The sequence below is a fragment of the Suncus etruscus genome, chromosome 5, assembly GCF_024139225.1.
Source record: "Suncus etruscus isolate mSunEtr1 chromosome 5, mSunEtr1.pri.cur, whole genome shotgun sequence".
Classification (NCBI taxonomy): Eukaryota; Metazoa; Chordata; class Mammalia; order Eulipotyphla; family Soricidae; genus Suncus; species Suncus etruscus.
The window spans coordinates 60,335,746-60,363,538 of NC_064852.1; the positions used below are offsets into that span (position 1 = coordinate 60,335,746).

The 27,793-nt window shown below is 34.4% G+C and overlaps 1 pseudogene; it reads left to right on the forward strand.

The window, feature by feature from the left end:
• The first annotated feature begins 5,455 nt into the window (after positions 1-5,455).
• Positions 5,456-18,902, forward strand: LOC126008596 (26S proteasome regulatory subunit 4-like; annotated as a pseudogene).
• Positions 18,903-27,793: the final 8,891 nt, after the last annotated feature.

The window sequence follows — 27,793 nt, forward strand, 5'->3', positions numbered from 1 at the left end:
CACAAATTGATTTCCACTAACATATAGCAACATAATAATTTTATTTTTTAATATAAATTTATTTAAGGACCATGGTAAGCAAACATCTTTGTATTTGGGTTCTTTATAAAAACATATACTCCCGGGGCCAGTGAGGTGGTGCTAGAGGTAAGGTGTATGCCTTGCTAGTGCTAGCCAAGGAAGGACTGTAGTTCAATCCCCCGGCGTCCCATATGGTCCCCCCCAAGTATATATATATATATATATATATATATATATATATATATATATATATATATATATAGTATATATATATATACTCCCTTCACTGGTGTAACCTTCTACCTCCAATTTGCCCCAACTCTTGCCTTGTGCATGCCATTGAGACAGGCATGCTATTTCTCTCACTCACTACCACTATCATGATAGTTGTTAGTGTAGTTATTTTTTAACTGCACTCACCAATCTTTCTGGTAAGCTTCATATTATGGGCTGGTCATTTCAAAATTCATCACTATTTTATTTGGGTATTACTACCATACTATCTTTTCTTTTTATTTTTAATATATATTTAATTTTGGATTTTGGGCCAAACTTGGCAGCACTCCTCTTTTATTTTTCTTATGTTCTACAGATGAGTGAGACTGTGTCTTTCTTTCTCCCTCAGACTCATTTCACTTAGCATAATAGTTTCCATGTCCAACCATGTATAGGAAAATTTTGTGACTTCATTTTTCTTAAGCGCTGTATAGCATTCTATTGTGTATACATACCAAAATTTTTTAGCCACTCAACTGTTGTTGGTCTCCAGGTTCTGACTATTGTAAATAGAGCTGCAATATAAAATAGGTGTGCAGGGGGCATTTGTGTGTGTGTGTGTGTGTGTGTGTGTGTGTGTATCTGTGTGTGTGTTCCAAGGGTATATTCCTAGGAGTATTACAGCTGGATAATTTGGTAGCTCACTTCCAGTTTTTTGAGGAATATCCATATTAATTTCCAGAAAGCTTTGACTAGATGGCATTTTCGCCAGCAGTGAATGAGAGTTTATTTTCCCCCACATCCCCACCAGCACTGATAATTATTGTATTTTGTGCTGTATGCCAGACTATGTGGCATGATATGGTACCTCACTGTTGTTTTGATTTGCAACTCACTAATGATTAGTGATGTGGAGCATATTTGTATGTGCCTTTTGGCAATCTAAATTTCTTCTCCGAGAAAGTGTCTGTTCATTACTTCTCTACAATTTTTATGAAGTTAGATTATTTTTCTTGTTAAGTTCTGTCAATACCTTATATATCTTAGATATTAATTCCTTAACTGATAGGTATTGGGTGAATAATTCCTCACATTTTGTGGATAGTTTTGTATACAAGTCACTATTTGCTTTGAGGTGCAGAAGCTTCTCAGTTTAATGGTTAAATGTAGTCCCATTTTTTTTTATCTCTACTCCACTTGTTTGGACAGTGGTATTTCCTTTTTAAAAATGCCTTGTATTTCCTTCTTTAATATGCCTTTAGTCAGAAGTTGCAATGTCATAGAGTGTTTTACCTACATGTTTTTGTATATACCTTATGGTTCTTGGTCTGATATAAAGGTCTTTAATTCACTTTGTTTTGACCTGTGCATGGTGTTATATGTAGAACTGATCACTTTTTTTGCATGTGGATGACCAGTTGTCCCAAAACCACTTGTTGAAGAGGTTTTCCTTGCTCCATTTTGCATTTTTCCCCTTTATTCAAAGATTCATTTATTGTATGTTTGGGGAACATTCTCTGAATACTCAAATCTACTTCTTTGATTTGAGGGACTATCTTTATTTAGATAACATGCTGTTTTAACTACTATTCCTTTGTAGTACAATTTAAAGTTGGTAAAAAATAATGCATCCCATCATCTTTTTCCTAAGGGTTGTTTTGTCTATTCGTGAGTGTTTATTGTTCCAAATGAATTTCAGGAGTGTTTGGTCCATTTCTTTGAAGAATGTCATGGGTATCTTTAAAGGGATTGCACAATTGTACAATGCTTTGGGGAGTATTGCCATTTTAATGATCTGAATCCTTCCAATCCATGAACAGGGTATGTGTCTCCATTTCCTTGTGTCCTTTTTTTATTTCTTGCAGCAGGGTTTTGTAGTTTTCTTTGTATAGGTACTTCAACTCTTTAATTAAGCTGACTCCAATGTATTTGAGTTTGTGTGACACTAATCTAAGTGGGATTTTTTATTATTTATTATTTTTAATATATTTATTTAAAGACCTTGATTATAAATATGATTGTAGTTGAGTTTCAACATGTAAAGAACAAACCCCTTCACCAGTGCAACATTCCCATCACAAATATCCTCCTCCCCACCCACCACTGCCTGTACTCTAGACAGGCTTTCTACTTTCCTCATTCATTTACTTTGTTATGATAGTTCTCATTGTAGTTATATCTCTAACTGCACTCACCACTCTTTATGTTGAGCTTCATGTGATGAGCTGGACTCCAGTCTTCCTCTCTTTGTCTCTGAGAATTATTGCAAAAATATCTTTTATTTTTCTTAAAACCCACAGATGAGGGAGACTATACTGCATCTGGCTTATTTCACTCTGTATATCCATGTATAAGAAAATTTTATGAATTCATCTCTCCTGATGTCCACATAATATTTCATTGTATATATGGACCACAGTTTTTTTTAGCCATTCATCTGTTGAAGGACATCTTGATTGTTTCCAGAGTCGCACTCTGGAAAATAAAGGGGAAAAAATGCAAATAACACCGTAATGAATATAGGCATGAGGAAGGAATTTTTGTATTGTATTTTTGTGTTCCTAGAGTATATCCCTAGGAGTGGTATAGCTGGATCATATGGGAACTCAATTTCCATTTTTGGAGTAATCTCCATATTGCTTTCCATGTAGGTTGAACTATACGGCATTCTCTCCAGCAGTTCCTATGTCTCCACATCCCCACCAGCACTGCTTGTTCTCACTCTTTGTGATGTGCACCAATCTCTGTGGTGTGAGATGTTATCTCATAGTTGTTTTTATTTGCATCTTTCTGACAATTAGTGATGTGGAGCATTTTTATATACCTTTTGGCCATTTGTATTTCTTCTTGGTCTATTCATTTCTTCTCCCCATTTTTTGATGGGATTAGATGTTTTTTATATTCCATCAGTGCCCTGATATTTTGGATATTAGCCACTTATCTATGTGCATTGGGTGAATGGTTTCTCCCACTCAGTGGGTGACTACTGTATCCTCCTTTGAGATGCAGAAGCTTATCAACTTAATATATTCTCATCTGTTTATCTCTATATCCACTTGTTTGGAGAGTGCTGGTTCCTCTTTAAAGATACCTTTAGTCTCAATGTAATGGAGTGTTTTATCTACGTGTTGATGGTTTAAGATCTGATATCAAGGTCTTTAATCCATTTGTATTTTACCTTCCTATATGGTGTTAGCTAGGGGTCTAAGTTCACTCTTTTGCAAGTGGCTAACCAGTTGTGCCAACACCACTTGTTGAAGAGGCTTTCCTTGTTTCATTTAGGATTTCTTGCTTCTTTATCAAAAATTAGGTGATTGTATGTCTGGGGAACATTCTCTGAATAATCAAGCCTATTCTACCGATCTGAGGGTCTGTCTTTATTCAAATACCAATCTGTTTTGATAACTATTGCTTTGTAATACAGTTTAAAGTTGGGGAAAGTAATGCCTCCTATATTCCTTTTCCAAGATTACTTTAGCTATTTGAGGGTGTTTATTGTTCCAAATAAATTTCAGAAGTGTTTGATCCACTTCTTTGAAGAATATCATGGGTATCTTTAGATGGATCACATTAAATCTGTACAATGATTTGGGGAGTATTGCCATTTTAAATTTGTTAATCCTGACAATCCATGAGCAGGGTATATGTTTCCATTTCCGAGTGTCCTCTCTTATTTCTTGGAGCAGGTTTTATCATTTTCTTTGTATAGGTCCTTCATATCTTTAGTCAAGTTGACTCCAAGATATTTGACTTTGTGTGGCACTAATGTAAATGGTGCTGTTATCTAAACATCCCCATCACTATTGAGGAAATTTAAATGGTAATCAAATGTCTGCCCAAAAACAAAAGTGCAGGCCCAGATGGATTCACTAATGAATTCTTTCAAACCTTTCAAGAGAAACTACTACCAATCCTGGTCAGGCTCTTTCATGAAATTGAAGAAAAAAAAATAAAACAAAAACAAAAAATGGGTGAACTTCCAAATAGCTTTTATGAGTCCAACCTCACCTTGATAACAAAACCAGATAGAGATGCTGCCAAAAAAGAAAATTACAGACCAATATCCCTGGTGAACACAGATGCAAAGATCCTCAACAAAATCCTGGCAAATAGAATCCAATGACTCATCAAGAAGATCATTTACTTCAGTCAAGTAGGTTTCATCCCAGGAATTCAAGGGTGGTTTAACATCTGTAAATCTATCAACATAATACACAGCATCAACAACAACAAAAAAGTCACATGATCATATCAATAGCCACAGAGAAAGCATTTGATAAGGTCCAACATCCATTCTTGATAAAAACTCTCAGCAATATGGGAATGAAAGGAACTTTCTCAATATAGTTAAGGACATCTACCACAAACCAATGGCAAATATTATCCTCAATGAAGAAAAACTAAAAGCCTTTCCTCTAAATTCTGGTACAAGAAAAGGCTGTGCTCTCTAATCACTCCTATTCAACATAGTACTGGAAGTACTTACTGTAGATATTAAGCAAGAAAAAGATATCAAGGGAATCCAGATAGGAAAGGAAGAAGTCCATCTCTCACTGTTTGCAGATGACATGATACTCTACTTAGAAAATCCTAAAGACTCTACCAAAAAGCTCCTAGAAACAGTAGATTCATATAGCAATCGCAGGCTATATAATTAACCCACAAAAATCAATGGCCTATTTATACACCAATCATGATTGGGAATTAATGGACATTAAGAATTTTTTAAATGTTTATTTCTTCTCTATCATTATTTATGTCTAAGAAGACCATTGATTTTTCATGTCAATTTTGTAGATTGCCACTTTGCTATATGAATATGTTGTTTCTAGAAGCTATTATAATAGAAGCTTTAATGATCTTAAAGGTTAAATCAGTATTATCAAGCAAATCTAAATAGACCTTTCACTCTTGAGGTAATTAAAATGGTAATCAAAAGTCTTACCCAAAACAAAAGCTAAGTCCCAGATGGAGTCAAGCCTTTCAAGAGGAAGTACTAGAAATCTTTTTTGGATTCTTTCTGGAAATTACAAAAACATAAACTCTCCCAAATAGGTTTTTGAAGCTACTATTATCCTGATACCCAAAACAGAGATGCTAAAAAAAAAAAAAAAAAAAGAAAAAGGAAACGACAGACCAATATCCCTGATGAACACAGTTGCAAAGTACTCAACAAAATTGGTAAATAGCATCCAATGCCTCATCAAGTTCAGACACCATGAACAAGTTGGTTTCATTTCAGGAATGCAAGGATCTTTTAACATTTGTAAGTCAATCAACATAATATACAATATCAACTACAAGAAAAATAAAATTCATACAGTCATATAAATAGATGCAGAGAAAGGATTTGTCCAAAACCCATTTTTGATAAAAAAAAAAAAACAACTCCCAAGATGGAAATGAAAGGAACTTTTCTCAATATAATCAATGCCATCTACCAGATGCAAATAGCAAATATTATTCTCAATGAAGATAAACGAAAAGCCTTTCCTCTCAAATCTGGTACAAGTCTGCCCCCTCTCACCACTCTTATTCAAAATAGTACTGGAAGTATTTGCCATAGCAGTTAGGCAAGAGAAATATAAAAAGGGCATATAGATAGGGAAGGAAGATGTCTAGCTCTCACTGTTTGCAGATGACATGATACTACTTTAGAAAACCATAATGGCTCTACCATTTCATTGATTTTTGTCATATTTCCCACCACTGCCTTCAGCCTTGAGAGTGTTTTTGTGAAATGTCTGCTGTAAATCTTAAGGACGCTCCTTTTAATGTAATTTCCTTTTTTGACCTTGCTGCTTTCAGTGTTCAATTTTTATCTGTAGGATTTGTCATTGTGACTAAGATGTGTCTTGACATGCTTTGTTTCTGAATTCTTTTAAATGATACTCTTTGGACATGAAAGATTTGGTGCTTCTAGTTTTTAGCTCTGGAGTTTTTCTCCAATGATATCCTTGACTATTGGTAATTCCTAGGTCTTTGGTACTCCAAAGATTCTTATGTTGTTTCTGTTGAGTTTATCAAAGACTTCTATTTTGGTCTGTTCACATTCTTTGAGAATTTTTTCCATTGTCTGATCATTACTTTTAAGGCTTCTCAATCTCTTCAGTTTTATTGAGTTGTTATGCATCTCATCTTTCTGATAATTGATTCTTTCTTCAGCTGCTATTATTCTGTAGGAGAGGCTTTCCAGTAAGGCTTTCCTTTTGCCTACATTATTTCAGTTTGGAGTTATTCTTTTTTTTTTAATATAATTTTTATTTTGATCATAGTGTCTTACATATTGTTGACAATAACATTTTAGGTACATATTTACATAAAATCAGGGGTGATTCCCATCACCAAATTGTCCTCCCTACCCCTCCGTTTTTGTCCTACCTCCCATTTCCTCTTCCCTCACTCCCATGGCGGCTAGAATATGTGGTCCCCTCTGTATCCAACCCACTACTTAGTAGTCTTGCACCTGTTTGGTCTTGATGCCTCCCTTATCTCCCCCTCTAACTGTAGGCAGGACTAGCTAGTTCAAGTTGCGTGGTTTTGCCTGAAAGGAGAAGATAAATAAACTGGGGTAAGAGTCTAATACTCCCAAAATGGGTGGAATCCTTCTAGAGGCTCTCATCATCGATTTGGGAGATGAAGGAGAGAAAGAAGGTGAAACACTCCACCAGTACCAAAAAAAGTGTCAATTATCCAGTGAGGACTCCAGCTATATCGATAAGCACCACAAAAAACAGACGAAAAACAAAGCAAAACAAACAAACAAACAAACAAAAACAAAAACAAACAAACAAACCAAAAACACGCCATGGTCTAGAAATAAGAAACATGGCATAGCACATAACGAAGGAAAAGAAAAGAAGAGAAAAAAATAAGTATAATTGGGGACAATGATTTCAATAATCACACCCAAACAGAGAAATCGACCAAAATAGATAGGTAAATAAAAATAATAATAACAATAATAAATGAAGGTAAAAAATATATATGTATATATATGTGTATATATGTGTATATATATGTATATGTATATATATATATATATATATATATATATATATCAAATAACCAAGGTTTTGTGCTTTTTGTATTTTTGTTTTTTCCCCTCCTGCCCTGTCACAGTAAATATTGGGGTCATTCGAAAAGGAATTCACTTGGCCTAAGAAATATGGGGTTTCTCCGTCCTTGGAGTATACTGTCATGGGATCAGCTCTAGACTTTGCTCAGGATCATTTATTCTCCCGGTGGTGTTTTTTGGTGTGTGGAAGACTTCTGTTCTGTCCAGGGTGATACACTCAGAGCTCTGTGTTTAGAGGTCTCAGTATCTGCACAGATCCTGAGGTAGGACTTATAGTGAAGTCAGTCTTTGTGGTTCTAGAGGTTCTGTTACCTCAGTGTCGTTTTAGTCCATCTTCTGTGGTTGGTGACCTTGGTCTTTGCACTGAACCTAGGATGGCACCTAGGTTAGCGTCTTTCTTTGTGCTTCCAGAAGGCCCATTCTGTTGCAGTTGTCTCTGTCAGACCTTTGGGACTGGGGATCATGCTTATTGTGCAAGTCATAGTTCAGACCCTAAACTAGGGCTTTTTTATTGGTCCCAAGTTGTATACTGTCTGGTCGTGGTTCTAGTAGCCAGTCATCTGTAAGTCACGATCTTGGCTTTTGGACCTACCAAAGGGTGCCGAGTCTTCTGGTTTTGTCTTGTCATTAGCTGGTAAGGTAGGCTAATCTGCTCTAAGGTCAAGTTGTTCACATTTTTCTTTTTGTCAGGATATCATGTTAGAGCTGGCCCTTGTTGTTGACCCCGCAGTATTAAGGGTGTCCCGGATGGAGTTTGTTTCCTTCAGCTGTTGTGAAGAGCTGTGCCGATTCTATGTCTGGGATCCAGGGTTCAAGGCTGGATGAATGGTATCTAATCATCTGAGGTCTAAGTGATTCCACATGACATATTTTCAAGGTAGGAGATATCCCTGTATTGTAAACAACTATGAGTTCCTATCTCTAGTAGATAAGAGCTCTTTTTTTATATGTAAGATTTCCCCATTATTTAGTGTGTCTTTGCAGGGGGGAAGTGGAGCTACATTGTATTGTCGGTGTGGTTGGGGGTGGACAGAGGGGATAACAGACACAGGTCACATACCCAAAAATGATAAAAAAAGAATAATAAAATAAAATAAAATAAATAAAAATGTATGTGCTCGCAAATGTATATATAGTACCAACATTTAAAAAAAATAAATAAATACATTTAAGGAAAAAAAAAAAGAACTAAAATGAGTTAGCGAAGTTTTTAAAGGACCAAAGTGGTGCAAAAGACTACCTTACATTTGGGGGAGAGCAGGTAATGAGGTGGTGTATTACAGGTCTTATGCCTATGTTGGAAGTACAGTTTTTTTCCCATTGTCTTTTGGGTTTTTCTTGTGATGTGTGGGTTCCCAGGCATCTTCCTATCACACCCCCTGACCTTCTTCAGGTTGGTAAAAAATTTGCGGCAGGGAGGTCTTGGAAGAGTTCTTGCTTTGGGGATACTTTTGGACCTAGGTCCGGTTTCAAGAAACAGTCCACGTTAGGGGGAGTTGGTAGGGAGGGCCTCGCAGCATGAGTCCTCAGGGGAGTTGGCTGTCTTTTCTTGCCCTGGAGTTATTCTTTTTACTTCCTCCCTCCCTCCTCCCTTCCTTAGTTCCCTCCCTCCTTCCTCCCTTCCTCAGCCCCTCCCTCATTCCTTCTCTTCTTCCTCCCTCCCTTTCTTCCCTCCCTTACTTCCCTCTCCTTCTTTCCTCCCTCCCTCTTTTCCTCCCTTCCTTTCCTCCCTTCCCCCTCCCTCCTTTCCTTTCTTCCTCCCTCCTCCTTTCCTTCCTTTCTTCCCTCCCTTCCTTTCTTCCCTCCTTACTTTCTTCCCTCTCCTTTTTTCCTTCCTTCCTCCCTCCTTCTTTACTTTCTTCCCTCTCCTTCCTTTCTTCTCCCTCTCTCCTTCCTCCCTTTCCTCTCCTTCCTTCCTCCCTGCCTCCTTTCCTTCTTTCCCTCCCTCTTCCCTCCCTTCCTTCCCTCCCTCCCTTTCCTCCCTTTCTTCCTTCCCTACTTCCCTCTCCTTTCTGCCATACTCCATCCCTCTTTTCTTCCTTCCTTCTCTCTCCTTCCTTCCTCCCTCCCCCTTCCCTCATCCCTTTCTTCCTTTCGTCCATCCTTTCTTTCTCCCACCCTCTTCCTTCCCTTTCTTCCCTCCATCCCTTCCTTTCTTCCTTCCTTACCTTCCCCATTTCTTCCTTCCATCTTCCCTTTCCCTCCATCCTTCTTTCCTTCCTCTCTCCCTTCCCTTCCTCCTTCCCTCCCTCCTTCCTTCCTCTCTCCTCTCCTCCTCTCCTTTCCTCCCTCCTTCCTTTTTCTTTCTTTCTTTCTTTCTTTCTTTCTTTTCTCTTTCTTTCTTTCTTTCTTTCTTTCTTCTTTCTTTCTTTCTCTTTCTTTCTTTCTTTCTTTCTTCTTTCTTTCTTTTCTTCTTTCTTTCTTCTTTCTTTCTTTTTCTTTCTTTTTCTTTCTCTCTCTCTTTCTTTCTTTCTTCTTTCTTTCTTTCTTTCTTTCTTTCTTTCTTTCTTTCTTTCTTTCTTTCTTTTTCTTTTCTCTTCTTTCTTTCTCTTTCTTTCTTTTTCTCTTTCTTCTTCTTTCTTTCTTCTTTCTTTCTTTCTTTCTTTCTTTCTTTCTTCTCTCTCTTCTCTCTTCTCTCTCTCTCTTTCTTTCTTTCTTTCTTTCTTCTTTTCTTTTCTTTTTTCTTTCTTTCTTTCTTTCTTTCTTTCTTTCTTTCTTTCTTTCTTTCTTCTTTCTTTCTTTCTTTCTTTCTTTCTTTCTTCTCTCTCTCTTTCTTTCTTTCTTTCTTCTTCTCTCTCTTCTCTCTCTTCTTTCTTTTTCTTTCTCTCTCTCTCTCTCTCTCTCTTTCTTTCTTTTTCCTCTCTTTCTTTCTTTCTTTCTTTCTTTCTTTCTTTCTTTCTCTCTCTACCCAGCAGTGCTCAGGGGTGATTCCTGGCTCTGTGCTTAGAAATTACTCGTCCAACATATTGTATGCTGGAATTGAACCCAGATCCATTCCAGTTGGCTGCATGCAAGGAAAATGCCCTAACTGTGCCCTCTCCGGCTCCTAGAATTTTTTGTTTTTTTTTTTTGTTTTTTTTTTTTTTTTTGGTTTTTGGGGCCACACCCTGTGATGCTCAGGGGTTACTCCTGGCTATGCGCTCAGAAGTTGCTCCTGGCTTCTTGGGGGACCATATGGGACGCCGGGGGATCGAACCGCGGTCCGTCCTAGGCTAGTGCAGGCAAGGCAGGCACCTTACCTCCAGCGCCACCGCCCGGCCCCTTCCTAGAATTTTTTAATTTCTATTCTCTTATCTTCTTGATTCTTACTTGTGGTTTTTTTTCACCTCGTTCTATGTTTCCTTTGAGTTCTATGAGGTTCCTCCATATTGTTTCTCTAAATTCATTATCTGAGAGGCTTAAAAGTGGTTGGTACTTTTCTGGTCATCAGGGCTGCCATCTTCATTCTCTATGCATGGTAGAAACCTGTATTGTTTCCCCATTGTTATGATTGTAGTTTTTTTGTTTTGGTTTGGTTTTGGTTTTTTTTGGGCCACACCCGTTTGATGCTCAGGGGCTATTCCTGGCTAAGCACTCAGATATCACCCCTGACTTGGGGGGGGACCATATGGGACACCAGGGGATCGAACTTCGATCCTTCCTTGGCTAGCGCTTGCAAGGGAGAGACACCTTATTTCTACCGCCACCTCTCCAGCCCCATGCTTTTAGTTTGGTGTCTAAGTGTTGTACTGGGGTTCATTAGTTAGGAGATGTATGTGGTTGTAAAGAGAAGTGGAGTGGCTTGTTCATCTGCTCCATTCTTTGTATTTAGGGTCTGCTCACCTCTGTTGACTGTAAGTTAAGAATTTCCTGGTCAGAGTGGTTCATGACCTTAGTAGAGCAGAGGCAGTTAAAAATGGCCCTGAGTGTAAATGTGCACGGCAGGAACCAGGCTCAGCTCTTCATGGGCAGGGCCATCAGACTTCTGTTGTCTTGCCATTAGGAGCTCTCATGGATCGGGTGGTTCATGCCCCCAGAAGGGCAGATCACTTCAAAATGGCCCCTGTGTGCAAATGAGCATGGCAGCAATTAGATATTTATTTGGGAAGGTAATTTTGGTCACACCTGGTGGCTCTCAGGGGTTACTTCTGGCACTAAGCTTAGAAATTGCTCTTGGCAGGCTCGGGGACCATGGCAGGGGGGAATGCCAGGAATAGAACTGGGGTCTTTCTTGGGTTTTCCGAGTACAAGGCAAGTACCGTACCACTGTAACACAGCTCTGGCCCCAGATAATAATTTTTAAATGTAAAAGAAGCCCAAATAACTCAAGTCTTTGACAATGTCCTTCTGTTGCTTAACTAACTAAAAGCATCATAACCCTGCCTCCTTACCTTTTGTTAGGTAACTTAATATTTAATAGCATGTATACTTTCTAGTCAATATCATGTGTGACTATTTTGTCTCATTTTACTTAAACTTACTTCACCCTCAAATAATTGATTCACTTCAGAAAAAGTTAAATACCCAACCCTAGCAATTTATGCATCAATAACCAAAGTACATGGAAATTTGGTTTAATATTAACAGTGATTAGGTATAATTGAAATAAATTATAGGTTTGAGCCTCAGGTGGTAAGATGCAATTGTTCTATTATATTATTATGGTTTTATATTTTGTAGACAATTTATACTGTTCAGTGAATTGACAGAGAATAGTTGAGTATAATCTTACATTTATTGCACAATATTTTTAGTCAGTGTCTACAGAGATGGATGAAGTTTATCCAGGGATTTAAGGCAAATGAAGAAGATATAGTTTTTAATGATTAGCAGTGGTATACCAATAGATAAGCAGGCATGTTTTAGATAATCACAAAAATTATTTCTTGATAATTTACGATAAACTCTATGTAAATAAGAACAAACTTAGATATGATTGGATCTGGGGATTAGATTTTTTTCATAAAGAAATAATTGTTGATCTCAAGTGTGTTTAGATGAAAATGGTCAGAGCTTCAGGTAATAAAATATTTTTAACAAGACCAAAAGGACATGTAACACCCACCAACTGGAAAACAAATAATATAAACAAAATTTTGAGAACGTGGAGGATCTTTAAATGACAGAAGACTGAGTATGACAAAGTAGCCAAATCACCCAAAGTCTTTTACTTTTATTATGGGTTCCTTATTGATTTATTAAATACCTCTTTTAGCTAGATAATAAATGGTCATTAATATACAAAGTGGATTTTAAAGTTGCATCAAAATCATCAGCAGAACTTGTAAGAATACAAATTCCTTAACCTCATACATAGTATTTCAATTTTAATACTATGAACTAGATTCCCCAGATTCACATTCTGAAAGGTTTCAGGGGATATGGATGTTGCTGGTTCAGAGACCATTTTTGACAACCACTCTCATATAATATGATTGAAAAATTGAAAAAGAGTTTTTATGTACTACTTGTGTCATGAGAATTTAAATTTAAAATATTCTGCATTGAGAGTGAAAAGACATGTCACTAAACACGTTTATCTTCAATCTATATATGTTTCTGCTACTTAATCTTGTACAATGTTTGAAATCAATTTATTTTCTCAGAACTTTTTTAATCTTTAAAAGACTTCAGAATAAGCTAGATCAGAAATTATTATAATTTTCTATTGATGGCTTAATTAACATTACATATTTGCTCACAGACACTAGGTTAAAATATGGCTAAAGCCAATGCTGCACCTAAATTTCTTCCCTCACTATGCCTTAACCTTCCCATTATGCTACATTTAAATGAACATTATGTTTTCTTGCAACACTAACATTTACTGTCTCTAGTAAATGCCTGATAAATTGTCTTAATAGTCATAACCTTGCACTATTAATTTAAAATTAAAACTGAAGCATTTTTTTAATTCTGACATTATGCTAAAAATAAGTCAAGTTAATAACACTTGATGTCTTGGCAAATTATTTCAGCATGGTTTTCCTCAACACAGAGACTAAATATAACTAACTATGATTCCATAGGACACAAGAAAAAATGATACTTTAAGTTTCTTGAAAGATAGCAGAAGTGTGTCACTCAAAATTTTGTTTTATTAATATATTCATTGAAATGCTAGAGTAGGGGTGTGGGGGATTGGCATGTTGCTTGTATGTGTATTTAGAAGATGAAATATTGAATACTATATATGTGTATTAATTGTGAACTATTTATTTTAAGAAATTATACCAAAACCCCTATTTTCTTTTTAGCAGAAACAATAAAAAGTATATAACCTAGTAACTTATTTAATTAGTGTAACTGACAAAGAGGATTTGTCTTGTATTTTTTTATTCTTATATTTAGGACTAAGTACTAACAAGACAATAAGCTCTAATTGAATTTCAGTGTACCATAACCCATATTTTTAAATATTGCAACATGCTTTATGATTTTTAATTTATTCATGAGAATAATGCAAGAAAAATATTAATGATTAGATTTATCTATTAAATAAATGGTATTAGCTTTCTTATAAAATGCATGTGAAATGATAAATTTCTTGTGAACTACATCAATGTTATATATCACTGTTTTTTTTCCAGAAAAAGTAAAAAAATATAATTATCAATGAGATCTTTACATAGCAAATTTTATAAAGGGCATACAGAATCATTTGAGGGGATGGAGATATAGTACAGTGGGTAGAGAGCTCTCTTTACATTAACTGACCCAAAACTGGATTCACTATTCCATATGGTACACTGAGCACAAATAATATTAATTTTGAACAGAACCAGGATAATAAATCATTCAAATATATATGCCCAATATAAAAGAACAGAGTCTACAGCAGGAGTCTCAAACTCAATTTACCTGGGGGCAGCAGGAGGCAAAGTCGGGGTGAGGTAGGACCACATAAAAGATTTCACAAAAAAAAGTTCTGAAACATCATTATTAACAATTTTTTTTTTTTTTTGGTTTTTGGGCCACACCCTGTGACGCTCAGGGGTTACTCCTGGCTATGCGCTCAGAAGTTGCTCCTGGCTTCTTGGGGGACCATATGGGACGCCGGGGAATCAAACCACAGTCCGTCCTAGGCTAGGGCAGGCAAGGCAGGCACCTTACCTCCAGCGCCACCGCCCGGCCCCCATTATTAACAATTTTAATTATTTCTTCTGAACATGAATAGAACATTGAGTGAAGATCATGAACAGTTCTTCTGAACATGGCATCTTTGGCCTATTTCTTGCTGCCAGAGACTTGACAGTGCTTCTTCTCACAAATCTGAACCACATTTGGCTTTAGAGAGGAAGCAGTTGAGACCCTCAGTATGGCTTGAAGATGATCATCATTAAGTCTAAACTTGTACTTTGACTTATTAAAGTTCAATGTGGAGAATAACTTTTCACAAAAATATGTGCTCCCAAAAAGGAACATGATGTGCTTGAACATTCGGGAAAGCTCAGGGAAGCTGGGGGGACAATTCTCTCAAAAATTGCCCATGCATGTCTGCTTTTCCACTAATCTCCCTGAATTTGGCTTTGAGATCAGAGTTACATTGCAGGTCAATGAGCTGCATTTGAGCACAGGAGGGACATCTTGCACATTAAAGGAAAAGGGGTCCACAAAAATTTGGAAAGTGGCTCTGTGCTTTTTGAAGTCTGAAAATCTGTGATCAAATTCCTTCTCTAGCTTAAAAATAGTATCAACATATATTGAAATAATAGTACAAAAATTATCATAATTAATTTAAAATGTTGCAAGTAAGTATTTCATTTCATATATATATATATATATATATTTTTTTGATTTTGGGTCACATCTGGCAGTGCTCAGGGGTTATTCTTGGTTCTGCACTCAGAAATTGCTCCTGGCAGACATGAGGGACATTATGGGATTCTGGTATTTGAACCACCTTCCGTCCTAAATTGGCTGCGTGCATGGCAAATGCCCTACTGCTTTGCTATCTCTCCAGCCCAAAATATTTGATTTCTAACTAATTTCCTTGATGTGCTAATAAAACCCATACTCTGGACCCTGAGGCTTTTACAAAGACTTCAACTAATAGAGTTCCTATGAGGAAAAATTGCAGAAAAGAAAAACAACAGCAAAAAAAGAGAACTACTACAATGGGACACACTTAATTTGTGAATGAATGAGACATCAGAGTTGTGTTTCTAAAGTAATTAAAGAATGACAATACAATGATATCAGAGTTGTATTTCAAAAGTATTTGAAGTATGACAATACCACAATGAGAGATCATCTTGTCCTACTTTTCTAACCACCAAAACTACCACTGGATCAAACAGAACATGTCCAAGTCTCTCTTGAAGAAAAGTGCCTTTCTGTCAGCAATTCCATGTAAAGGGGAACCTCTGTTGTCTGGGAAAACCACATGTTGTTCAGCCCATGCTTGAGGAAAAAAGCATTGAAATTTTGAGACCTGAGGAAAGGGTTAATTAAAATCAAATCTATTTTCTTAACAGCTTTGAGAAATGAAGTGATATTTGTGAATACAATGAGAAAATTATAGCTCACATATTACATATAATATCGAAATTTTTATTTGTTTATATAATTTAGTTGCTCCATATTTAAACTGTGAATTTTTAAACATAAAAATATAAACCTTTGATTTTTTAATTTTGTAACCATTCTAGGCACAGACTAAAAAATTTACAAGGTACTATGGTCAGTTTAAAACTTAAATAACTCAAGTGCCAAAGAAATATGCATCAGAGTCAAATGAATAGACATGGTTCTAGAGGTGGCAAGAAGAATATCAAAGACAAGGGGAATAAAATCTTGTGCTAACTTGAGTGGGGAAAAAAGAAGGAAACACAAGGACCAAATTCTGGAAGAATAATCTTACAAGCATCTTAGATTCATTTTTCATTGTTTATGTGATACAATAAGATTCTATGATCATTATCTTAATTTTAATATTTTATATAAATATGAAGTAAATTTCTAACACTTCCTGTCTCTACTACATAATAAATCAGTTCCTTCTAGTTTGGATAGTGTGTCTTGGAGAAATTGACCAACATTTTGCACACCTTTCTCTTTTTATGCATTCGTCAAATTCATTTTTATAGAGATGACAATAGGTAAAAGGTTTTGTTTAGTTCACTAATAAGTGAACATAACAGTATAATAAGTGAAGCATAACAGTATTTCAAGAAAATTTACAAAATAAGCAACAAATCAGCAACTCATTTTGTCATAATCTATATAGACTAGATATTTGTGCTTCCATAGTTATTTTAATATACACATGCATAACTGAATAAAATTATTTTTATTACCACTTTAGAAACTAAAGATGGGCTATTTTTTCTTTTATTCATTTTTATGAGATGAAATTAATTATATTAATTTGATATGTAAATAAATTAATATATATGATGAGAAATACTTGAGAAAAATATATGATATAAAAACAAAGACTTACTGTTTTGAAGAAAAATTTATGATATAAAAACAAAGAATTATTGTTGTTTTGAAGAAAAATGAAGATTTCTATAAGCAACAGTAAAACAAAACAAAACAAAAACAAAAAAAAAATCAAAAGGACCAAACTTTTTCAGCAACTGCTACTGGTGATACCTCACACTCAGTGCCTGTTAAAATTACTTAAATTAGATAGAATTAAAGACTATATTCTCAATATAGTCTTCTCAATATAGTCTCAATATATTTACTTTCTCAAAGAAGAAAAGTTCATTAGAAATCATTTACTTTTTCTTTCTTCTTTTCTCTTCTTCCTCCTTGCGCCTTGTCAGATTTCCTATCTCAAGACCATGGCAACTATGTGGTGCATATTTTTATGACTGCAGTGCTCACTGAATATCTTATTTGATTCCTCTTTTTGAACTGCTGTGGTGTTCCACCTTCTTCTTTTCCCCATCGTCCCTCAAACCAAGGACGAGAGCCTCTAGAATGACTTTGCTCATAGTCGGCATAGTCAATGTTTACCCCATTATATTACCTTTCTCTTCCTCAAGCAAATCCACATAACTTGATCTTTCTAGCCCCGCCTCCCAACTAGAGGGGGAAATAATGGAGGCACCAAGACGAAACAGGTATAAGCCCACTAAGTAATTAACTAGACACAGAGGAGACCACGCATTCTAGCAGCCCCTGGGGGGAAGAGTGGAGGAGATGAGAGGCAGAATGGGAGCGGTTGTGGGAGGACAATTCGTTGGTGGGAATTACCCTTATTCAATGTAAATATGTACCTGGAATATTACTGTGAACGATATGTAAGCCACTACAATTAAAATTAAAATTATGTTAAAAAAGAAATAAAATTACAGAATAGGTCCAATCTAAATGTTGGTATAGATGTATTTGAGGAAATATAAAATAAAATTTTATATTTATAGCCAAAAAAAAAAAGAAATCAAGAACAAAGGGACTAAGCAATAGAGCAACTGGTAAGGCACTTTTCTTGCACTCAGCTGACCTGGTGGTTTGATCCCCACCATCCTATATGATCCCCTGTGCAACATCAGGATTCATTCCTGATGCTGAACTGGAAGTAATCTCTGAACAATACTGTATATATCTCCAAAATAAACAAACATAAATAAACAAATAAAAAATGAGAGGAGAGATCAAAGTTGATAGATCTGAGTGGGTCCCTAATATCTATTGGATCCTTGGAAAAGATCAGATATGCCAATTACATCATTGTGGCGTACTATGTAATATGTAAGCATCATCTCCTTCAGAGACAAGGACCTGCTGGAACTAGATTAACTAATCATTCTCAAACACAGATACATATTTTCATCAACCTGCTGATAGAAGACACAGACCCCATGATCACTATGATGAAAATGGAGATATAGACTTAAGTTGATATTGGGGGCTTAGACAACCAAATTCAGGAAATTAAGAAATGTGTGGAGCATCCTCTCACTCATTCCTAATACTTTGAAAAGATGGGCATTAGGCCCCTATGGGGTGATTCTGATCACCCAGTACAAGTAAACATTATTAGCCAAAACAGTAGCAAACCAGACCTCAACCACTTTACTGAGATAAATTGGCTCTAAGCTTATTCTGAAGTATATAAGGAATGGGTCCAAGAACGTGTGGGAACTGTTTCATATTGCTGAAGACATATGCCATCCTTCATGTTTATTGATGACATCTATGCCATTGGCACAAAAAGAGAGATTCCTATTCAGGAGGTGAGAGAGTAATTCAGAAAATCATGTTTGAATTGTTTAATCAGTTGGATGGATTTGACTCAAGGGGAGATGTGAAATTTATCATGGCCACAAACCAAATAGAAACTTTGGATCCAGCATTTCTCGATCCAGGCTGCATTGACGGACAAGTTGCCTTTGCCAAATGAGAACCAAGAAGCACATCTTTCAGATCCACACCAGTAGGATTATGCTGGCCATGGACTTGGACTTCACCTTAAGTAATTTATGGTTACAGACCACCTCTCTAGGGCCAACATCAAGGCAATCTGTACAAAAGCTGGCTTTGGGGAAAAGGGGAAAAAAGGAAAAGGGAAAAAAAAGTAAAGATTTAAAAAGTTAAAAAAATGTTCTTCAAAAAGCAAGAAGGAACCTCTGAGGGATTGGATTTCTCTTAAACCAGAATGGCCTTTAAATAGGTGGGTTTGTTTTTACAAATCTCAAGTAGTGTATTAATGTGTGAGTGTGTATGCTGTCTGGAGAATTTCTTTGTTTATTTTATCTTTGTTAAAACCTAAAATCTTCTGAGCATGACTGTGAAGAATAATTGGTCTGATTTCATCCACTAGGCACACACAGTACACTTGCCATATAGTGTATTTCTAAAAAAAAATATGAACACCTAAGATAAATATAGTTTGAATAGTTTCTCCCATTCTGTGGATAGCCTTTGTATTTTGGTCATTGATTCTTTTGACGTGCAGAAGCTTCTCAGTTTAATGTATAGTCCCATTTGATTATCATTGATTTCAATAGCTTGGAAGTTTGAAGGAAGCTATAATATTTCCTCCTTAAATATGTCGTTAGTTTCAGTATCATGAAGTGTTTTACATATGTTTTGCTCTATGTTCGTTATGGGTTCAGGTTTGATATTGAGGTTTTTAATTCATTTTGATTTGACCTTTATGTATGATATTAAAGATAGATCTGAGTTCACTTTTTTCAATGAAGTTGATCCGTTATCCCAACCCCACTTATTGAAGAGGCTTTCCTCACTTAGCCATTTATCACTTGGTATTTATTGGCCATTTATCAAAGAGTAAATGATGATATACAATGGGTCACTCTCAGAAAACTCAAGTTTATTCCATTAATTTGAGGGTCTGTCTTTACTCAAATACCAGGCTGTTTTAATATATACTATTTTATAGTACAGTTTAATTTTGGGGAAAATTTTCTTCCCATATTCTTTTTTCCCAGGGAGTGTCTTAGTTCTTCATAGGCCTTTATTGTTCCAAATATATTTCAGGAGTGTTTGATCCACTTCTTTAAAAAATGCCATGGGTATCCTTATAGGGATTGCATTCTATATGTAAAATGCTTTCAGAAGTATTAGCATTTTAATGATATTTAATCAGCCCAAACCATGATCTGGGTCTTTAGGATTTTCTTAATATCACATCATCTGAAAACAGTGAGAGCTTAAGTCCTTCATTTTCTATCTAGATGTCCTTGATATCTTTTTATTGACTGATTACTATGGCAAGAACACTGAGAATTTAGCAGAAAAAAATCTAACCCCATTCAAAAATAAGGAGAAGAATTGAACAGAAATTTTCTGAAAGAAGAAATACAGATGACCAAAAGGTACAGGAAAAAAATGTTCCACATTACTTATCGTTAGGGAATTCCAAATTAAAACATCTGGGGCCAGAGAGATAGCACAGTGGTAGGGTGTTTGACTTGCATGCAGCTGACCCAGGACAGACCCGGATTCGATTCTCAGCATCCCATATGTTCCCTCAAGCCTGCCAGGAGTGATTTCTCTGTGTAGAGCAAGGGGTAACCCCTGAGCAACGCTAAGTGTGGCCAAAAACAAAACACCAATGAGGTATCACCTTCACCACAGAGACTGGCACACATCACAAAGAATAAGAACAACCAGTGCCAGCATAAATGAGGAGAGAAAGGCACTCTAATTCACTGTTTGTGGGAATAATGACTAATTCAACCATTTTGGAAAAAAATATGTGTATTTCTCAAAATATTAGAAATTGTTTTTATCTCAAATGATACAGCAATATCACACCTAGGAATACACCCTAAGATCCTAAAACTGCTATACAGAAAAGCCCTATGCATTCCTTTGTTCATCACAGTACTATTTTCAACAGCAAGAATATGTAAACAACCCAAAGTACCCAAGAATAAGTAAATGGCGGAAGAAACATTGTTACAGCTACATAGTGAACTATTCTGAAGATATTAGGAAAAATGAAGTATTGAACTTTGTATGTACATGAATTGATATGGAGAGTGTTATGCTGAGTGAAATGAGTCAAAGGGAGAGTGATAGACATAGAATAACCTCACTGATTTGTGGGGATAAAAAATAAAAAGATAGTATGGTTATAATATCTAGTGATAGTAGAGATAAGGTCCAGGAGGCCAGAAGATTGATATAGACAGGGGTTCGTACAATTAGAGTAGGATAATCAACGATGACAAAGATAGTTGAAACTAATCACTCTAGACAAGAACTTCATATTAAAGGGCAGAAAGTAACATGGACAGTATCCCTTCATTAACAATAGTGGAAAAAACACATCATTAAAATAGAGAAAAAGAAAGAGAAAGAGGAGCAAAATGTCTGCCCCAGAGATGGTTTTGGGTGGGAGGGAAATTGAGGACATTTAGGTGAAAAAAAGTACACTGGGGTGTAAATTGGTGTAAAACATTGGTGATCGGAATGCCCCTGATTTAATGTCACAATGTACCTAAATACTACTATGAAAGATTTGTAATCCACTTTGGTCAAAATAAAAAAACTATTAAAAAGGAAAAAATAAAATATGCTAAAAATATAATTCTTAAATCCTGTTTCATACCTGAATAAACTGTAATGAGTAGTATTAATGCACAGAAATTTCTTATATAATACAATTACACTACTTTATATTTTATTTTCTATGACTATTTTTCTCTCTTATATTAGAAACCAGATTCACTTTCAGTGTTAACTCTTTCAAAAGTTATTATTCTTACTTTTTAATTTTTAATTATAATTTTTCTTTTATTTAAACACCATGATTACAAAGTTGTTCATGATTAGGTTTCTGTCTTACAATGTGTTTATTACACTCTACCCGTGAACATTTCCCACCATCAATGTCTCTATTTTTTCTCCTTCACTTCTACCCTGCCTGCTTATTTTCTCTTTCTTTTTCTCTCCCTATCTCTCTTTATCTCTTTCATTCACATTCACTTTCCCTTTATCTTGTCTTTTTCCTTAGCAAGTTTTCCAGAAAGTTATTTATTAAAGAAATAAAGAATAATGAAACCATAAAAAATACAAAAAGAAAAATTATGCTTTATAGAGCCTTATAAATTTAATGCCAGGGAGTGTGTTAAAATATATATGTCCAAGAATATGTCCTTTAAAAAAATATAAATAGCCAAAAGTGTTTAAGTATGCTAACTTTAGAAAAGTAATGGGTTATATATAGATTTGTGTATTAACTTGTTTCAAGTGAATACAGTGTTAATTGCTACAGTGTTTTGTTCTCCTTATCAAAATTAAGGGACAGTGGGAAATATAAATCTTTGTACATAGCTATGCAAGTAACTATTGTTTATATATCTAGTGGTAAATCAGAGAATTCATGAGTTAAAAAATGAATTATTAGATTTACAACAAGGACCGAAGAAATAATACAGTGGGAATGCTACTTCTCCTTAAACAAGGTTGACCCAAGTTTAAACCTCAGAATCCATATGGTCCATCAAGCACTGTCATGAATATACCCTGAGCACAGCAGGTATAGACCCTCTAAACCATAAATAAATAAATAAAGTTCATATCTTCTTACCTTTACAATATGCACTAGACCCTTGTGAGAAAACTTTAGCTTTTAGATTTACTAATGTATAAATTGTTCAGTGTCTTTTGTTAAATAAAATACATAGGACATAGATGTTTTTTAATATATGGGAAAATTTTGACCAGCAAGATTGCTGAATGATTAGAAAAATGACCCTCCTTATTTTATATTTCATATGTAATTTAATTTAAAGTTTGAAATATACTCTCCCTTTATTTCCACTGTTTTTCATGGGTCGCTAGAGTTACGACCATAAATAAAAATTTAGAGGCAGAAAGAGACTTGAAAAAAAGCCTGTTCATTTTTAGAATCTTGTTTCTTTAGAAATTGTTAATATAGGGTCCAGAGAGATAGCACAGTGGCGTTTGCCTTGCAAGCAGCTGATCCAGGACCATATGGTCCCCCGTGCCTGCCAGGAGCTATTTCTGAGCAGACATCCAGGAAAAACCCCTGTGCAATGCCGGGTGTGGCCCAAACCCCCCCCCAAATTGTTAATATATAGTTATAGTTTAATAATAATAAAAGTGATGTAAATAGTTACTAGAATAGTTTGATATAAGGTATGAGTACATATATATGGAACATTTTAGAAATTAAAGGAAAATCACATAATATTTCCCTCAACAATATATTGCCATAGGAATAATATTAAATTAGGACCAGATATAAATCTTTTCTGGGTTTTTAATGTATATCTTGAAACAATAATTTCAAATACACTATTTTACATATTATTTACATATTTTTCTCCACTGTTGCAATCTATTAAATATAGTTATTTATTAAAGCATGATCCAATTTTGTAACTGCATCTATAAATCTAAATTCATTGTATCTTTCATGTATAGAAATATATTAAAGCACCATTATTATATTTTTGAAATGTTGTCAAATGTGATTTTGCAGAAGATGAATTGACAATAGTGAAACTGTTATTCATCCTTGAGCAACAGATGTTTTTTAATGTGGTCAAATAAATTTTGCCGCTGTATGGTCTTTATTTTCTTCCTTTCTTTCTCCTCTAGAGCTACCATTGGGGGAAATGTCATCTTTAAGTTGAGATTCTTTTAGTCAAAAATAATAAATATGTTAGTATTCATGATGACAATGAATAATAATTTTATTATAGTCTTTATTTGTCTGAAAGCTTGAGTTTTAAGAACTAAACATTAAGAAATGAAGTTCCAATAGCAATATCCTATTACTCTTAATAACACCTCATCTAGTAGACAAAGTAATGTGATTTTCATTGCTTTTAATTTGAAGTCCATCAGATTACATGCACCAATAAAAAGACTTGTCATCAGAGTGTGCATAAGGTTGAGAGAAACAGAATTTCTCTAATAAAAATCCCATGCAAGGCTTATCAGTTACTTACACCAGGTAAAATGTCAAGCAACACCTAGTCAGGAAATCAATGCCTATTCATGTAGAATTTTTTTCTCCTGCAATAGAAAGATAACATTAACATTCTGACATATTAAAACATTGTGTTTGTATTCCTTCAGGTATGGTACTACATAATAAAGACATTTCAATCTCTAAAGATTTGCAGATTCTTTCTGATTCACTGAAGCCACAATAAGTCAGAATACTTATCTGAGTGTATATAGTACAGACCTTTGGAGATTTGTTCCTTTCACTTGCTATTTGCTCCAGTCTCTTTTCTCCCTCCCTCTATTAATTCCATGCTGTGATAATTTCTTATGGTATTTATTAATTCTCAAACTCGGGCAGCAAATAAATTTCTCTGCCAAGACACACTGTTCTGCTTTGACTTTAATCCATAATTTCATAAATTTGAATTTCTTTGATATATGTTACCATGGGATAAATATCCTTGAAATAAGAAATATACTTTAAAAAAGTGTGATTTTGGAGTCACACTCAGTGGTGCTCAGAGCTTTCTCTTGCATGTCTTCACACTTCATTTGCATCTGTATTTGGGAAGATCTTATGTCCTATGAGGGACTGAAGCAGAGTTGGGTAAATGCAATGTGAATCCTACCCACTGTACTATTTTTTCAGCTCCAAGAAATGTTTGTTTAATAAATTAGCACAGAGTAACACAGCTTTTTATTAATATGAAAATATCCTGATTGATAAAAAATTAAATCACATGGGGCCGAAGTGATAGCGCACCGGTAGGGCATTTGCCTTGCACACAGCTGACCCAGGATGGACCATTCCATATGGTCCCCCAAAGCCAGGAGAGAATTTTGAGCATATAGTCAGGAGTAATCCCTGAGCGTCACCAGAAGTGGCCCCCAAACCAAAAAAATCATAGAACTTATATATATAAATTATTAGTCTTTTAATAATCTATAAATAGTAATAATAAGTATCTGACTTGCTTGTTTTCTCTAGGACTACAGTTCTTTAATGTCCAAAAGATTGATATCAACATTAAGTTATTTATACAGAGGTATTTTAAAGAATTAACATGTAAGTAATTTATAAAGAGGTATTTGAAAAATTAACATGACAAAATATGACTAAAATTGTATGTTTGTGTGTGTTTTTGTACAAAGATCACATAAAAAAGGCTGACATATGTAGAGGATATATTCTTGTTACCAAGATCCTTGTCAATAAGATGGTTAAAATATAACTGCTTCTAATTATATTTTCCCATTGTTTGAAACTGAGGAAAGAAAATATCTTTACTATATGATTGTCTTCTCTATCACCGCCCAAGATTTATGCAAATATGTTATTGACATGTGAGTTCTAGTAAATTAACCTTAATTTTATTCAATCAGAAAACACTATAAATTGGAAAAAACTGTCAGAATTAGAATGACTAGAGTAAATTTAAATTGTAAAAGTTGTTGAAGAGAAATAGAGGTATGGAGTGATGACATTTATATGGATTTGGAGAATTGTTTATAAATTTGAAGAATTGTTATCAGGCAGTAAAACATATCCAGTGTGTTAGGAATATAATTGGAGCTGGGATTGTACCTAATGTATTGCATGCATAAAACCAAGCTATGAGTGACTTTGTAAATCACAATGGTTTCAATAAAATAAATTAAATTTAAAGAAAGTATTTTTATATTGTAACTACTAGAAGCTCCTCTTTTCTGTAAATAGTCATAGTAGTAGTAGCAGTAGTAAAACTATTTGAAAACTTGAACAAATTCAAGTGACAACTTTATACTATAAATCTGTATACTGCAATCTTTTCCTATTCTTTATAAGTCAGCCTCTTTCCCTTACAACAGTATTGTGCTTATTCATACATATTCTATCCAGTCTAACTATCTAGTTAAATTTCTTGGAGGCAAAGGTGTTAAAAAAAAAGTGCTAACACCCTGTTCAGTTATCATAGTCCAATTTCCAGTTCAAAAACGTGATTTGCAAGAATATAATTGTACCATCAGTTAAGAAAAAATACTGCAATGAATAGTGTTTTTATCCTGTATTTTAAAAGAATATCAATTCTAAGTGTTAATCATCCATTTCCATTTAACTATCAAGTTTATTCAATATTTTCTTCCAAATCTCAGGCATATGTCATATAAGTAGTATTGTTTTCTTTTAGAATAATTAAAAGCAGCAACAAAAACCAAAATTACTAACAAATGCTGACAAATGTTTCCACATATTAATCTTAGAGCATACTTTCAAAACATTTCAATATGTCTACTGAGTTGGTTAAAATATGATTATCTATGAGTAGAAAAATGAGGAATCTTTTCAATTTTCTATGCCATGAGAAAATGATTTTACAGTCTAATTACAAATCCCATTTTTTTGGTATTGGGGGGTAGGATGGAGAGATAGTAAATTGGGCAGGGCACTTTTCTTGCATGTAGCTGACCTGAGTTTGATCCTTGAGATTCATTTGCTCTCCCAGTCATAGACAAGCATGAAACTTGCATGCTTAGGGTTGCTAAGCATTGCTAAATCTAGTGCAAAAATAAAAAACAAACAAACAAAAAACCAACAACAACCAACCTAAAAAACCAAACCATATTTACCATCTTTTCCATCTTTTCTGAGGTTACTTCACAGAAGAAGAAATGACAATGACATGAAGGGGAATTCTGGTTAACAGTATATTAATTCTATTTTAGAATCTATATTTTTCAGTTACAGAAGTAAATAACAAGATAGCATTGTGGAAACAAAAGTTAGCACATATTGAGTTACTTACTAAAGCATATTTTGTTGCTGTTCTGATGTGGATTTTATGATATTAGTTTGAATCAATTGGTAGTTATAATTTACTGTAGATAAAGGTATAACAAATTTTACTCATCAAAAGTAGATATATGGTTTATAGTAAACCAAGATTAAAAAGAATAGCATTGATGTAAATAATAATAGAATTAATAAGCATTAAATTAAAAAAGTAGAGATATATGTTTATCATGATTTCTGGTACTCTTATAATCTCATCATATACTTTGTATGATTTAATAATTGCAATGGCTTTAAGGCTACATTTATACCCATTTTTACTAGTAAAGAACAATTATAAATAACAGATTATTTTTTCTTGTAAAAGGTCAATAAAATAATTTTCTGCCCTAATACTTGGACTCTTCAAAAGTATGATTATCAATTTAAGTCTCATATAATATTTATCATGAGTTTTCTTAAATGTATAGATGCAAATAAAGACAAGTTAATTGGTATTGTCTTATCATTTATTACTTAGTCAAATAGTATTTTCCTGTTTATAACAGAGAACATTTATCAAATCTATTTACTTCTTCATTTTTATATTGCATTTAACATCTTTTATAGGCTTATGTTTCATCAATAATGCCACTATTTAGAAGATTTCAGACTCGTAACACTTCACTTAACAGAAAACTAGTGTCAATATATTATAGACATAACAAATGCTTTATATGCAAAGTAGTTCTAATATCCCTACTCTTTTCTACTTCAAGCAGCACAACTTCACGGCCATTTATCCTTGTCTTTCCTGTCTGTATTGATGATACAAAGTTTTATATAGATTATTAAGCCAAAATTTGTGTAAACACATGGTCCACTCCCTATCTCTTTTTTCATAGTTTATCCATGTAAACAAAAACAAGCAAAATAAAGGACCTAATCTTAGTAAGTCCCAATACCTTTCTATTTTACCTTGAGTTGCTTTGGTCTAAGTCCATTTTTCATATCTCAGTGAGGAAATCACATCTCTAAATATAAAATAAGAATTATCTCTGTATAGCATAGTACTAAGTTAATTACTTCTCACTATAGAAGATCTGTCTCTTCAGATATATGTACAGTTATAAGTATATAAAACATATATAGTATTATATCTGTTTATGTATACATATATATTAACTCAAATATAAAGATCTATTTTATTGTATTAATGACTTTATTTATCTTACAATAATTTTCAAAAATATTCTAGCTAATAAACTTTTGCTTCTTATTTTTTCCATTTATTTTTTACTTTTTTGCATTTACTTTTTATTTTTATTTAATTTTTTTGT